At 43.6% G+C, this 10,820-nt stretch overlaps 1 long non-coding RNA gene across 1 annotated transcript; it reads left to right on the top strand.

Annotated features, from left to right (window-relative positions):
* The first annotated feature begins 5,889 nt into the window (after positions 1–5,889).
* On the top strand, positions 5,890–6,587 carry LOC134461739 (uncharacterized). The gene is made up of 3 exons (XR_010037387.1): positions 5,890–5,941; positions 6,029–6,091; positions 6,227–6,587. It is a non-coding gene; the product is annotated as an uncharacterized LOC134461739 (long non-coding RNA).
* The last annotated feature ends 4,233 nt before the right edge of the window (positions 6,588–10,820 follow it).

Raw genomic sequence — 10,820 nt, 5'->3', positions numbered from 1 at the left:
TGTACTCCGCTCGCCATCATTCCGTACTACGCTGTTATGACGTCAGTAAACCCTCCTATATATCTATCTCTCCTTGGTAGCCACTCTAAAGTTTTGGGGAATAGAGAAGAATACGGCCCCATCTAGAGGTGGTAATGTTATTAACCTTCTGCTTCGTAGAGAGGCATTTTGGATTCAAACTCTAAATTCCTCCAGCATCGGGACTGTGGTCTTACACATAATTGTCTTGTACATAAATGTTCTTTGTGTATTTGTTTTTTTTTCCCACTTTTGTGTTTAGTTTTGGGTAGTTGGCAAGCTGTCTAATTGTCTGCAATCTTGTCCTGGTGTTGGGGGGGTGGGGTCAATTACCTGCAATGAGATGAGACCAATTAGCCAAACCAGGTGGGATCACCTGACTGTCCAGTCTTGAATGTGGTGTCTCTCTCTTGCTATCATTTGACTCTGAAGAAGGTTTAGCAACACGAAACCTTAGTCGGGTGTGTGCACAAAATAAAGTCTTGAAAACTAAGCTGCAGTGTGCTCCATCTTCTCATTTCCGGGGATAATTAAGGACAGTTGACAAACATTGACAATGTCCTATATGACCTGTTCCACACTCCGAACCTGGCAGTAGTGGCATTGCACTTTACCATGCTTCCAATTTGACCGTAGAAGAAGAAATTTGGACTCCCCTCACCATCAGTCCATACGATACGCTCTGATGACGTCTGTGATTCCTCTTCTCTCAAGTCTCTTTGGTCTGCACTGCGCTGGAATAAAGGCTTCTCAAGGTAGGACCTCACCTCCAGAGTAGCATCGCCTGTAGGATTCCTGGTTGCAATTTCTCCGATTGCCCGCTTCTCATAAAATCTCAAAACCACAGACATCATATATGAAGACTAGATACGTCATCGCGTATTTCAAGCACGTCCGCACAGGTCGGCCATATTAGAGCAGCCTAAACTCTCCACAGACCCTCCGTTACACCTGAAGTAAACTGAAGAGTTGAAACGTTGGGATACTTGAAAATGTATACTGTTGCTTCGCTGAAATATTGACACGTGTTCATAAATGGTAGGGCTCCTTAAAACTTACGTGTAGACTGGGGTAAAACGCCCAGGAGAGTAATAGGCCTATGCTTCCCACTTAACCTATTTGTCCTAAAAATTAGATAGACCTACAGCAAATACACATTTTAACCATTGCTGTGCATTACGTTGACGGCATGGATATATTCATTGCATCAAATTATAGACGACAGAGATGACGTACTGGAAGAGAGCAGCGCAACAACTTAATTCTATCTGGATGGCTTTAGCGTCACGACTCATTTTGGACACAAGGTGGAGCTGTCGAAACCAAAGTAGAATGTAAACCACAAGTGAACGTTTATTTGTCATTTTACTGAAAATATAAAATATTACTTTGTGCATTTGTTTATGGGATCTATTTAATTGCATGAATAAGCCTACTGAATTATATTATACATGATTGTAGACCTATGAACATTATAATATAATGTAATATAATATAAATATAATGTGAATATTCGTCACTATGCAGTATCAACATACTTTCGTTTGGGTTTCTTATACTGTATTACAAAACAAACCTTTTGAAATTCGATGGAAATTTGACAGAATTATGGCCATCTGAAGAGTATACAACACCCAAATCTCACTGCAACTGGTTGAGCCAGAAGGCTGCTTTAACATGGCCGCCATGCGCGGACGTTCGACTTGCATGACGGGAACGCGGACGACGCATCTAGTCTTCCTATATGATGTCTGTGCTCAAAACAGCCGATGCTTTGGGCTCCTCCAGCTCACATGCTGCTGCTCCCTCCTCTCCTCAGTGTTGCCAGCTGGAAAATTCTGTCTTATCATACCAAAACCTCTAAATTATCGATTTTGGGGCCTTTTTGGGAGGAAATTATCGTACAAGAACCAAACTGTTCGGTTGTTTCAAGGCGTCTAAATGAACTGAACGACACCTCAGAAATGATCACACATAATTTTTTTTTTAATCGTACGTACTGAAGACAAAATGGACAGAATGCGATAATTATCATACATCTGGCAACACTACCTCTATCATAGTAGGTATCATAGTAATATTATAGTAAAGTTCAATGAGATGATGTTTGAACACTGTACCTCTGCGCTGATCTCCACTGTGACCTGGTCAAAGGGCTAAAGGACACTCCAGGCCTCTTGCAGAGCCTCCCACTCCTCTTGGCTGAGAGGAACCACAGGTACATTGATCACTGCCAATGTTGCGGTAACAGCATGCTGTGGTTTGAGCGTTCGTTGGACCATATGGAATGTAGAATTCCAGCGGGTGACACACTCCTGTTTGAGCACTCTGCAATAGACATCTGCCGCTGGGTAGATTTAAGTTTTTGGGTGACTCCTATTTTTCAGTGGAAAAAATCCACTATTGTCTTCACTTTGTCCACAGTGGGCTTCATATCCCTCAGAGCATTTCTCACAAATAGATTAATGGTGTGTCCATTTTTAACAGCTGGATGGCTCTTGTAATGTTGGCTGCTTTGTCTGTGACACGACACACAACTTCGTTTTCCACCCCACACTCTCTTGCCACTCGGAGGAGCTCTTCTGCCAGGTTTTCAGATGTGTGCCTGTCACTAAACTCAAAACAGTTCAGCAGAGATGACCTCATATTGTAGTTTTCAATGAAAAGGCAGGTGGCAGACAAAAATGTGGTGGCGCGGGATGTCCAGCAGTCAGTGGTCAAGTATACAGCTGAGGCTCTCTTCAGCCTTTCTTGCCAGAAGGCCCGTGTTGCATCATATAGGGCTGGGATTAATTTCTGAGAGAAAAAAATGGCTGCCAAGTATAGGATTCTAAAACGGCTCCCATGGTGGAGCCGATTCCAATTGTTCCCTTCAAAGAACAGATCGCGATCGTTGATCGTTTGACCAAAATGAGGCTCCGTTAGTAACGCTGTCATACTCCATCGCCGTTATTCCCATGCACTGCTGGGGACGGATGGCAACAGGAAGGCAGGCAGGCAAGACAGATCTTGGAGGATCTCTGAATGTATGTCTTTCTCAGAGAGACACACACACGCAATGCTGGGCAGATGTCTCTCACACAGACACACACACAGGCAGAGCAGATGTTGGAGGCTTTGTGTGTATGTCTCACAGACACACACATGCAGGCAGAGCAGGTGTCCAAGGCTCTGTGGATGGCAACAGAAAGGTAGGCATCCAGTACAGATGTCTGAGGATCTCTGAATGTGTCTCTCTCAGACACGGACACACACAGGGCAGATGTGTTGGAGGCTCTGTGGGTGTATGTCTCTCTCAGACACACACACATACACTGGCAGGGCCGATGTTGGAGGCTTTATGAATGTGGGTGGTTGACGTTTAAGGGCGTAACGCAAAAAAAAAAAAAGTTTTTCCAACTCCTGAAAAAAAAATAGAAGCAAAATAAGGCATCTAGTGGTCCGTGGAATTTCGCCTAATTTTTGACATTTTTGAGAAAATGTGTCCTGCATCAACACATTAAATAGGCATGTCACACCGCAGGAAAATGAAGTTGCACCACAGGAAATTCACTGCATTATGGCCATTTAATCCTTTTGTATACATGACTGACATCTGAGCTCATGCTAACTTGATAATGATATTGTGTTTAATCTTAATATGTGTATTCATTTATAAAAATCTTTTTTTCCTTCTATAACAGTCACACCACAGGACACCATGAAATGAACCTTAGCATTGCGTGACAGAAACATTGCAATATGAAGACATATTAAGAGGCTAATAGTCACCTTAAGCTTCCACAGCACTCTCCAATAACTGAGGTACTGACTGGTTAGGAGCCAGTCCACTGACTTGTGTATATATAGTTCTGCTTAAAGCCATTTTTACCCGCACACAGCCATCCTAAGCAGCCCAATTGGGTGGGAAACAGCCCAATCTGGCAACACTGGTGGCTGATGGGAAAAATCTTTGTTAGGGCACACTTTGAGCTATGCAATTAATATGTTGATTAATCCCACGAGGGGAAAAAATAGATTTCTATCTAGGATGCAATTTCCTGCGTTCTGGTGTATTTTGGTAGCCTAGAAATCTAGACGCCCCTAGCGACCGCAAATTGAATTCGCTCCCGGGGGCAGTCTAGCGGACCCCGGTCGTTTTGCGAGGCTGAAAGTTATCCGATGACAGGGCCAATCAAATCGCGAGGGGGGCCGGGCTACCTAGTAAACAGGAAACTTTCTAAGAAGAAGCATGGTGTCCGTCTGTGCTACGTACAACACGAAAGTGTTTACTTAATTTAAAAAGCCTGGATGATAATACATTTCGTGGCTGACATGGATTGATGTAATAATACACCATGAACCTATCGGACACAAATAGATCTCAACACATTACCATTTGATCATTCGATGTTTTAAACTAGCTCGGTAAGCTAAGTTGAGCATTTTACAGAACCAGATAGTCACACGCTATTATCAGACCACTACTGTAGGTGTAGAATGAAATTGCTGCCCCAATTTCTAATAAGACACATGCCATTAAAAACGAGACATTTGGGAGCTTTGGAAGTCTTTGAGTAGCCTAGCTTACTAAATAGATGGGAATGACACCGAGTCTACCAAGCTAGTGGCTAGCTAACCTGTCGTCAACAACACAGAGGTAGGTATCCAGGTTAGGGTTAGGGTTAGAAACAAAAAACTAGGGTTAGAAACAAAAAACTAACATCAAAAAGATAACTAGCTCCGCGGTGGGATCGATAGTCTGGCTAGTGGGAGCGAGCTGACCGGGGAGCGTCCTGCGTTGGGAGCGACAATCAGGGAAAGTTATGGGTATACAGCTAGCTAGCTAACGCCGAACATGCCATGTTGACAACAATCATAAATATAACCATTTAACAAGCCCCAAATTGCTCGACATTTCGCTGATTGATCAAGGAGGGCCATGTGGTTGAAAACGAGACATTCTTGAACTGTATAAGTGAAAACACGATTTATTAGGAAACTTGTTTGTGGCTGTGGTCATCACACGAATTCACTGCTACGACGGCTGGAAGTTGCCGCTTCACCTACAAAGAGGCCCTCGCTAGTGGCTAACCTGTCGTCAATAGCAGAGCTAGGTATCCAGCCTTGTATTATATGCCTGCCCCAAATTCTAATAAGATCCATGTCATTAAAAACGAGACATTTGGGAGCTTTGAAAGTCTGTAAGTCGCTTATAGATGGGAATGACACCTAGTCTACCGAGCTAGCGGCTAGCCATGTATTAGTTATGGGTATACAGCTAGCTAGCTAACACCGAACATGCCATGTTGACAACAATCATAAATATAACCATTTAACAAGCCCCAAATTGCTCGACATTTCACTGATTGATCAAGGAGGGCCATGTGGTTGAAAACGATGCATTTTTGAACTGTATAAGTGAAAACACGATTTATTAGGAAACTTGTTTGTGGCTGTGGTCATCACACGAATTCACTGCTACGACGGCTCGAAGTTGCCGCCTCGCCTACAAAGGGGCGTGTACGTTGTGAACGACAGCTGTGACGTTACACAGAAGTGTGTGGGGATTGGTTGTTTGCCATCCAATTGCGTGACGTTGAGTGCTGAAGCAACCGTTTATCCCGCCCACACTGCTGCCCAGCCCTCCTAGACCCTGGTACAGCTTTTTGCTGTACGGGTCTGGCTGCGCTAGGCTAGTATTTTGGGGTAACCTGCAAAGTTTGAATTCTCAGTTGCATGACCTGCATAAGACAGTGCATTTGTAGCAGGTGACACTTTCTGCTACCTCGCTGTGCCCTTCCCAGCTACCTCCAGTAACAAGGAGGCGGGGCGACTACAGGGCAATTAACCAATGGCCACTAGATGCATCTTTTAAAAACCCTGAGCCAACAGCATGGTAGTTCCTGCTGCTTTGGTGTGTGTGCCAGACTGGCCACTTTGGGTATGTTGTGTTTTTGTCCTTTCAGTATGTTCATTCATTTCTTTATTTTGTTGTCTTGTGTATTGACTGTATTTATCTGTACTGTAGCCACACACATGGGCCTCAGGCTAATGCCTAGCTTTGATGTAGCCATCTTGGGCCTGCTTACAGGTATGTTCTATGCTCATCTAAATCTTGTCAAGTGCAGTTGTAAAATGCTAACTTGAACATGCGGAAGCAGATGGTTGATGTAAACATGTGTGAGCTTAGCTGTGCAGTTTACATGTGATTGTTTTTGTTTTTCAGGTAGCATGGCCTTTAACCCTGTACTGCTCCCAGTGTAGGTCATGCTGCTGTCTTGTCTTGTCTTGTTTTCTTTTGATTTTGTGTTAACTTACTGTCTGTCTGTTTAGTTTCATTTTTTTGTTGGCATAACCCCCAAGGTGATCAGGTTTTATCTGGCAAGGAGCATTAGTTTAGAGGGTGGCTAGTCATATACTAGTGTGGTGCATTTGGCACTTGTTTGCTGTGTAATCCAGAATGTTTGCTGTGGACTGTTTTAAGTCATGGGTTGCTGTGATGAAGGTACACTTTCCAGTAGCATGCCCCCTTAGTCACTGTGAGCTCTTGCCAGTCTCGTCCCAAATAAATAAAATAACTACCTTCTGTGTTGGAATTCACGTCTCCTCATGTCTTTTCAAACCTGTGTGCCTTATGTTACTATTGCTGGTTTAAGTCAAAGTATCCTATAGTCTGGGGGTGAAACTCCCCCAGTGGCGTAGTCGTGCAACTACAAGATGGGTTATTATTTTGGGTAATTATCAAACCTTAAAAGTCCACTCTGCTACACATTCAAATAATTATTCAAAGCAAGGGCGCCTGGAGCCGTACGGCCATACGCACTGTGCGTACCTTCACCAGTGGAGGAAGTTTTTTTTAAAATAAATATTACGCCTATTGTGTCTTCTATGAATGTTGTGACAATGCAACATATTATATGAGAAGAAGCAGCATGAAGCAAATTAAAGAGCAGAGAGTATGGTTGGGCACCATTAATTTACAAAGGCAGATAGCCTGCTTTTTGCTTCTTTGCGTAAAACTCGCGCGCTCCTGAAAAAAAGATACAGTAACAAGTTCTAGTTCCATCAGCGGAATTCTAATGTGAGCGGCTACCTCCAGTCAGACATAGCCCACAAATTTAAGTCTAGTAGTTCTAGTTAGCAAAGACAGCTCTCCATTTCCCACTTGGAATAACACATAGCCTATGTCGTGGCGTCGCTGATGGCAGAAAAATCAAATAACCGAAGTTAATGTCTTGAAAGTGACAAGTTTCAATCGTAGCCAAAATCCAGTTGTCATGTGGGCTAGGAAGAAGGCATTGGATGGTAGCAGTACAGGTAGGCTAAGCTGTTTCATTCATCACTGAGCCCGCCACGGCAAATATGATAGGGTACTTTGCTTCTGGTGTCATATTTAAAGTATTTTGGTTACCGTTCTGTGTATTGTGGCTTTCTACAGAGACGGTTTTATGAGCGGTACGGAACTTTGCTTTGTAGCCTACTAGCTTCGGACGGCAGCACTGACAGCTGGTTAGCTATGTGTGCTACGCAAATACATTATGTTCGGGAAAGCATTAGTAAAGCAATTCTGCATGTTTTGATGACATGCAGTTTGGGTGTTTTCTAATGCTTATTGCGCACGTTTTCCTGTTTGCTGACATGAACAGCATTCTGCGATTTGTGTGCGAGTGCGTCGGTGGTTCTCTAGTCTTGTGCTCTGTCTATTGCGCATTTGTTATCAGCCTGGACTAACATTCAGTGCACTCCCCGGTGGGTTAACAGGCTGATGTAGTCGCTTTCTGCCTTTTCTTGCACAACGTGCCCGGGCTTTTTATGGTCCCAGCTCAGCCATTGTGACGTGAACTTCATTCATCATGCTGCAGCAGACACCTCTGCGCCAACTTTCTACCCGAGTCGAAAAGTATAACGCTTGAAAAGTTGTATCTAATGATATGGCGTCTGCCATAGCGTACTTGTTTCATCCCCATGCACGAGAGAGAACACAAGTGCATGCAGGCCTTCATAGTAGCATAGTCGGGGAAGTCGCTGCAGTTCAATGTAAATAAATAAATAAAAATAGTAATAGTAAGCGTATGCACGGCTGCACCCAAAGAAGTGAAACGCCAATATAGCCAAAAGGTTTTCAAAACCGTATGCCAACACCTTGTCAACGTCAACAAGTTACCTTGTTTCCTAGCCTAAAGCAATAAGAAAAATTGACGACTGATAAAGAAAACCACCCCAGACATACTGACTATACTCCAATCCTATTTTTTTTCTCCTCCGGTGTCATCGTCCGCTGTCATTTCTCCGGTGTTTTTTTTTTTTTGGGGGGGGGGGGGGGGGGGGTGTTGGTGCGTATTTTACTGGTCAAGTCTGCAGGCGCCCCTGATTCAAAGAAACACGGGTAGTCAGCAAATGAGAATTACAAAGTGAAAATTTAATATAATGAAAAGTGGATAAATTGACATGTATGTGATGTATTCGGATCGCCACACATACACACACTCTCTCTCACACGCGCAAACAGACACACACACACACCTAAATTCTTAAGTTCTACTTTTAGAGGAACTTGGCCCTTCTGTCTTTTAAATTTGAAAATTTGTCAATGACTTTAATGTTAAAGTAAAATCATCTCTGCTACTATGGCCCTCATCATAGACAGGGTAGCCAATGATCTTGCGACATTGATTCTCAAGAATGTTTTCACTCGCTAAGTCGAGAAGCACCTCTCTGCTTCTGCTGTTATCATTGGTGTGGTGACTAGTATTGTCAAGAAGGTTACAGTCTCTGGGACGACACAGAGCTCCTGTCTTGAAGTCCTTCAGATCCACTAAAGACGCAACTGGTGTGGAAATGCCTTGCAAGACAGCATCCTTGCATACGTCACACAACTTCGAGAACCTCACAACTTTGTGACTGATGTATCCTGCTACGTGGAACAAGATGCATCTGTCCGTTGTAGTGAGCGCAAGTGTGGTGCTAAGCTGCTGTACTTTTTTTTCAAGTCAAGTATGTTTTATTGTCAATTTCTTTACATGCACTGGTCATACAAAGAATTTGAAATTACATTTCTTGCTTTCCCATACAGACATAGACTAATCTAGGTAAGGACATAGGCAGTATAGACATAGACCCCTGTTACTCATTGCGCGGCTCGCGAGCCTCAGGCGGCTCGCGACGCCTGACTTGGCGGCTCGCAAGGTTATAGAAAAAATATTATAGCCCAACACAATCAACAGACCTGCATTTAAAATCTGCCATGCCTACATAGGCCTACATATACAACGAACACGCACCACAGTCATCTGCATCATGCCAAGTAGGCAAGGCTATGTGCACGTCTACATCAACATCTCTTTTTTTCCACCTGGCAGACCCGGCACCCCATGCGTCGCTATTTATTTAGGCCTACTGACAAATTTGACTCGGGCGCGCGCAGCAAGCCACATTTCCCCTCCGAAGTGAGCCGCGAAAATCAATCACAGATCTTATTTGAAAATGCATTGGCTGTCATTTTTATGGACGTTTGTTCACATTTTCATTGGTGGCTTAGTTTTGCATTATTTTAATAACATTCTAAATGGCTGGGGGTCGTCTATCAGCAGAGAAAAGAGATTCGAAACTTAACCTAATTCGGCAAACAACCTTCACAACAACGCCACGACACTCAATGGCGGAGATCAATAAATTATCTTGTCCACATCAAACGAGTAATTCCATCATACATTGTGAATGATGCCTGCACGCGCCTGGTGTAACTCTCTCGCGCAGATTGCGTTCTTGGTGACCACATCGCAATTCACCGTTCATTTTCGCGCCTGGTGTAACTCTCTCGCGCAGATTGCTTGGTGACCACCTCCCAAATCGCTGTTCATCTTCAGTTTAACCTGGCGCTGTCAAACGGGCAATGAAGGCAAACAGAGCGTGAATAAAGCACGTGGAGTCGCGTTGGAATGCTGCAAGTTGGAAACTTGAACTTTCTCTCTATCTCGCTTTCTCTCTCTCTCCGCACGGCATTGATTGACAGCTGATAGAACTCAGTGCTGTCGGCGACGTCGCATTTTTATAAATAATAAGTTAACAAGACCATCAGGCAACCATCCTTCACAAGCTCAATAACTCTTGAGCCAATCTGTTAATTCCGTCCTCGTTACTTTGTGAATGACGATCCGGAGGTCTATCCATCAGCCATCAAAAATATGCTGGCTGACAGCCCAGAGAGAGAGAGAGAGAGAGAGAGAGAGAGAGAGAGAGAGAGAGAGAGAGAGAGAGAGAAACAACAAAAACTGGACTCGTCCCTCTGTTTTTGTGTTGGTTTTGACTCAGGTGGCATGTAGGCCTATTGGCCATCTGTCAGCGCCAGGTTAAACTGAACTGCCCTATTGCTCTTTGATGTAAAAGTGCCCTTCAGCAGAGGTGTCTTTTAGTGTTTCAAAGTGAGCTAGGAGGCCTAACAGCAATTGCTGACATAGGGTAATTAATTAATAATTCAATAATTTAATAATAGGCCTACTAATAATTTACTACTATTAATAATAATAATCATTTGCATAAATAATAACCATGTATAATGAGGCCAACACTATCATGATGTACCCCAAAAAAGGCCCTGAAAAGTAATGGGGGTGCTTGCGCTCCATGCGGCTCTCCTCCTGATTTTTTTCTCCTAATGTGGCTCTTGAGGAGAAAATAGTGAGTATCACTGACATAGACAGTACAGTACTTGGACAGTATGTGCAGTGTACTGTGCCTTGTTAGGAAATCTGCCAAAAAAAGCTGTCATCCTCCTGGTAGCTTCCAGGCCTGACAGCCGTCAGGAATTGGCCAAATGATAC

Source organism: Engraulis encrasicolus, chromosome 13 (genome assembly GCF_034702125.1).
Source record: "Engraulis encrasicolus isolate BLACKSEA-1 chromosome 13, IST_EnEncr_1.0, whole genome shotgun sequence".
NCBI classification, from domain to species: domain Eukaryota; kingdom Metazoa; phylum Chordata; class Actinopteri; order Clupeiformes; family Engraulidae; genus Engraulis; species Engraulis encrasicolus.
This window is presented reverse-complemented; position numbering and strand designations above follow the sequence as displayed.